This window comes from Thermobia domestica, chromosome 15, assembly GCF_964235325.1.
Source record: "Thermobia domestica chromosome 15, izTheDome1.hap1.1, whole genome shotgun sequence".
Lineage (NCBI taxonomy): Eukaryota > Metazoa > Arthropoda > Insecta > Zygentoma > Lepismatidae > Thermobia > Thermobia domestica.
In genome coordinates this window covers 125,603,409-125,609,408 of record NC_137468.1, presented here as the reverse complement: position 1 = coordinate 125,609,408, position 6,000 = coordinate 125,603,409, and positions in this window count along the sequence as shown.

The window sequence follows — 6,000 nt, the reverse complement described above, 5'->3', positions numbered from 1 at the left end:
TGACCGTGTCACTCGGCGGGTTAACATAAATGACAGGCGATATAATGTTAACATTTACTGCAATCTTCTATGGTTTTTATCATATCACTTGAAAGCGAAAAAGTAAAAATTATCTAAGTAACAAAGTTTATTGCGTTCCGGGGTGACCCCAGCGAAGCGGGGTGAACGCTGCTAGTCTTTTTATATACGACAATTCCGTTCTTTCCTTTGGTTCTTAAATGTGCTGGAAACTAACGATTACCAAGAGTATACTTCGGCTTCCAAAAACTTATTTCGCCTTATTGAATTTAATAACTTTTGAATTCTAAATTAACAATTTACGATTCCGATCATACATTTTTCCATATCACAATTTTTCGAGAATTACGTTCCTTAATTTATTGTAAGTATGCCTTCAACTACACATTATAACAGTCCGCCTCAGTTTCCAAGCACTACTTTCGTCTTTGATCCACTTTTGAATTATAAATAACTGACTATTTACTATTTTGTTCTTTCATTTCGTTCTAAAATAGTTCGCAGACTACCGACAGCAAAGGTCCTACCCGATGGACAGTCTTTTTAATTGTAAACATGTTACAATTTACGAACCTTCCGTTCATCATCTTAATCTTATTAGTACTTAACTAATGATCAACAGAGGCATGCTGATTTTATATTCACTGCTAAATATATTCACTTATCAACTGAAAATATCTTACAAAATATGACAATTTCGTTCTTTCCTTTGATTCTTAAGTAAGTTGTATTAGTACGTAATAATGACCAACAAGAATCAGGCTTATCTTAAACACTCCTCTCACAATAATGAAAGAAATCACAACAATTTTAAATATCTTACAAATTACGACTATCCCGGGTTTTCACTTAATCTTAAGTATGTTATAACTAACGTACAGCGAGATTCTCCTTCATCTTCGAAACACTTCTTTCGTCCTGCTAAATACGTTCACTTTTCAACTATAATATCTTACAATGTATTAGAATTCCGTTCCTTCAATTAGTTTTAAATATGATAGAATCAAGCGATCAGCAAGAGTTCTTTTCTACTTGCAAACACTCCTTCGCTATATGGGATTTTATAACCTTTCAATTGATTGTCTAAAAATTTATATCTGTTTCTTACATTTTTCTGTTTCTCTTGATTTTTACGAGATACGAGATGTCGCAAATACCGTCTACCAAGAGCTTGCTTCATCTCTCATTCTGCCCTTACGCTTTACCGAATCGACCAATTTCTTCCTTGTAAAAATACGACAAATTCCGAAAATTCCGTTCTTTCATTTTGTTCTTAAATATGTTTGTAACAAACGACAAGACTTCGTTCCAAATAGAAATTCCCTCCGCTCTGCTGTGCTGACTCATTTTTGAGTTTTATATTGAGTTATTCACTTTTCAATTCTAAATATCTGATAATTTACACCAATTAAGTTATTTCAAGGTATTTTAAAATAGTTCAGTAACTAACAATCGTTAGTCAATGACATATGTATAAATAAATTTAATTAACGTAAGAGTAGTGAATTGTCACATGTCTACAATGAAAAAGTCTGAATATTTACCACACACACACATTTCCTCCTATTGAATGTACAATTTCTTTAATTGCAAACATTTCATTTCACTATCTTTCCGTTAATTCATTTTCTTTCTATATATGTCATTAACTAACGATCAACAAGAGACTGCTTCATCTTGGAAACACTCCTCGTGCCTTACAGAATAAACTCACTTACCAATTGTAAATATCTGACGAATTACTACATTTCCGTACTGTACTTTAGTTCCTACTTATAACTAACGTTGAGCGGTATTTTGCTTCATCTCCGAAAAACTTCTATTGTCCTCCTAAATATATTCACTTTTCAACCGTAAATATCATACAATGTACAACCATCCCGTTTCTTTCCTTTATTCATAAATATGTCAGAAACCAACGATCACCAAGAGTTTACTTCGACTTCGAGACTTTCCTTTTGAACTAGTGAATTTAATATATTTTCAATTGAAAATTTACAATTTACGATTTCGATCACACATTTATTCTTAAGTATGTCACCACCTATAGATTAGCGAGAGTTTGCTTCAACGTTCAAACAATCCCTTCGCCATACTGAATGACCTTAATTTTCAATTGTAAATACATGACAATTATTGGCAATTGCATTCTTTCCTTTCAATCTTAAATATGGCGACAACTACCCATTACAGAGAATCTACTCATGCTTGCAAATACTCTTTAGACCGAGGTAACAGACACTCATTTCAATTGTAAATATCTGACAAATTACGAAAATTTCGTTATTTGTTTTTATTGTTATATTACGATAACTAGCAATCAGCAAGAGCCAGCTTCATCTTCCAAACACTGCTTTGCCTTTACTGAACTGACCCCCTTAACTATTGTTGATGTCTGACAGTTTTCAAATCCATTTATTTATTTTATTCGAAGTTATGTCAGCAACAAACGGACTGGAAGACTCTGCTTATGCATCCAATTACTCCTTTTCTCTGGTGACTGGAATCATTTTTTAATTATAATTATCTCAGAAATGTGTTTTTTTTATTTTATTCTTAATTATGACTTAAACTGGCGAACGCCAACAGTCAGCATCAGCCTCCTAGCACAACTTTCGCCTTGGTAAATGCACACACATTTCAAATTAACATATCTGCTAATTTTCGTCACTTCCATTATTCATTTTATTCTAAAATTTTTCATTAACTAATAACTACCAGGAGTCTGGTTATGCACAAACACACCTTTCGCCGTACTAAGTGGACTCACTTCTTAATTGTAAAAACGTGAAAATTTACGACGCTCCCGCTGATACAATTTATTGCTAAAAATATCAGTAACTAGCGATCAACAAGAGACTACTTCAACTCAGAAACACAAATTTTGCTTACTGAATGAACTCACTTCCCAATGGTAAATATTTGACAAATTAGGACATTCCGTTGTCAAAAATTTTTTTAGATATGTAACTATTTAAAATTTAACTGATTTTTCCATATTTTCGAAGCACTTCTTTCGCCCAGGTAAATGATTGACTTTTCAAATGTAAATATCTTACAATGTATGACAATTCCGTTCCTTATTTTTATTCTTAAATATATCAGGAACTAACGATCACCAAGAGTTTACTTCGACTTCGAGACTTTCCTTTTGCACTATTGAATTTAATAACCTTTAATTGAAAATGTCTAACAAATTGCTATTGCGTATATAGAGTTGCATGTTAAGCATGTCAGCAACTATTAGCGAGAGTCTGCTTCATCTTTGTAACAGTCCCTTCGCTATACTGAATGACCTAACATTTCAATTGTAAATAAATATTTACTTCCGATTAGCAAGAATCTACTTCAGCTTCCGAACCCCCTTAGCCCTACTGACTAGTCCCACATTTCAATTGTAAATGAAACAGTATTTACGACAATTCCATTCTTATGTTTAGTCTTAAATAAGCAATTATTAAACGTTCATCAAGAGTCAGAATCATCTTCGACATTCTTCTTTCGTCCTTGTAAAAGGGTTCATTTTTCAACTGTCAATAACTAACAATGTACGACAATTCCGTTCCGTCTTTTGTCCGCTTTATTGAATTTAATAACTTTTCAATAGAAAAATAACACTTTACATTTCATTGTAAATGAAACAGGATATACGACTATTCCATTCATCCATTTGGTGTTATATAAGCAACTAACAAACCTTCATCAAGAACCTGAATCATCTTCGACACGCTTCTTTCCTCCTTCTAAAAGGATTCATATTTCAAATGTGAATATCTTACAATGAAAGACAATTCCGTTCCTTCATTTCATTCGCCCTATTGAATTTAATTACTTTACAATTGAAAATGATTAGCAATTTACATTTCAATTGTTATGAAACAGAATTTACAACAATTCTATTTTTTCGTTTATTCTTAAATAAGGAACTAACAAACGTTCATCCAGAGTTTGATTCATTTTCGGCACGCTTCTTTCGCCCTTCTAAAAGGATCCATTTCTCAATTCCGTTCCTTCATTTTATACGCCCTAAGCGTTTAATAACTTTTCAATTGAAAATACCTAGCAATTTACAATTCCGCTTATACATTTGGTTCTTCAGTGTGTCAGCAACTAACGATTATCGAGTCTGCTTGATCTTTGAAACAGTCCGTTCGCTACACTGAATGACCTTACATTTGAATTGTAAATGTCTACTACCGATTAGGAAAATCTACTTCCCCTTCCGAACTCCTTTAGCCCTACTGAGTGGACCCACATTTCAATTGTAAATGAAACAGTTTTTACGACAATCCTTTCTTCCATTTAGTCTTAAATAAGCTATTAACAAACGTTCAGGAACTAACGATTACCGACAGTCTGCTTTATCTTTCAAACTGCTTTCGCAATACGTGTGTGACCTTACTTTTGGACAGTAAATATCTGACAATTTACGACAATTCGGTTCTTTCATTTCATTCTAAAATATTTCGAAAAGTACCGATTAGCTAGAGTCTCCTTATGTGCGCAATACACCTTTCGTCCTATTCAAAGGACACTCACTTTTCTAATGTAAAAAATTGAAAATATTCTTGAATTATGTTCTTGCAAAACTATGCCTCAACTAGCGATTCAAAACAGTTGGCATCAGGTTCCTAGCAGTACTTTCGCTTTAGTGAATTGACTCACTTTTTAATCGCAGATATCTGATAATTTATATCAATTCCGTTCTTTCATTTCTTTCTAAAATATGTCGAAGAGTACCGAGCACCTAGAGTCTGCTTGCGTACCAAATACACCTTTTTCCTTCAAATTGAATACTTTTTAAATTGTAAATGTGTGTCAATTTGGGACCCTTCTGTTCTTCATTTTTTTCCTACGTAACTATCGACCTCTTCAAAGCACCCGTATCGCCTTAACGAATAAACCACTTAACAATTGTAAATATCTGAAAAATTTCAACAATTCTATTCTTTTCATATTTGTTAACATGCAATTAACAAACATTCAGTGAGAGTCTGCACCATCTTTTAAATCGCGTACAAACATTAGCTATGAACATACCTGTAGATGCATAATGAAAATACATTGTTTTTTTTCAACCTTTAAAATATTTTTGTACTGTAGAATTTCTTATATGAGAAGGCGCTCTACTCTGACGAGGATAATACGTAGTATAAGGCAAGTGGTATTTTTAGTAACTACGACGATTTGACGATACTTTTTTTTTTTTTTTTTTGCATTCAATTGTTGTTATGTTTCCGCTTGGTACGTGGGGAACTTGTCGTTCTCAAATATAACCTTCGAAATGAAAACTATGAAGAAATGGCATCATTTAACCATAGTAGTAAGTCATTGTCTTGCGGTTGAAAGCACGCGGCTATTAAATCGACATCGTGTTTAATTTTTAAGGAGCCACAATCAGCTTTTTGTAGGTATTGATTTGATTACTATATGATAAAGTCGTTTTATTTCCGTTTCTTTTACTTTCTCTCCATTTTTACGAGATAAGTGATGTAGTATTTTTGATATGTGATGGATTTTCTATAGAAACAAAACATGACTCCTTATTTTGTACGTTAATTACTGTTGGAGCTGTGAATTAAATTTTACAAAATGGAAGTCGTAAAAAAAACGCTGAAAAATCAAACTACGCCAATTTTTGCAAAATATATTTTAACCCGTGCGTTGCGAGGTCGGTTCGTTGAGTTGACAACCAATTAAATTGTGAGTTGTGCTTTTGTGCTTCAACAACAACAAACAAAACCACAAGAAAGTAATAATAATAATAATAATAATAATAATGTTTGTGATTATGAATGTTAAGAATAGAATTCTACTTTAATTTTATCTAAATGGCGGTACACTTAGGATTTTTAGGGTTTGACTCAGTCTGGTCAGTCAAATGACGGGTTTGTACCCAGAAAACTAGGCCCAGACTGACTACCCTCCCCTCTTCTGAGTCAGGTTGTGCCAGGAATGCTTAAATCCCTAAAAAAAAATTCA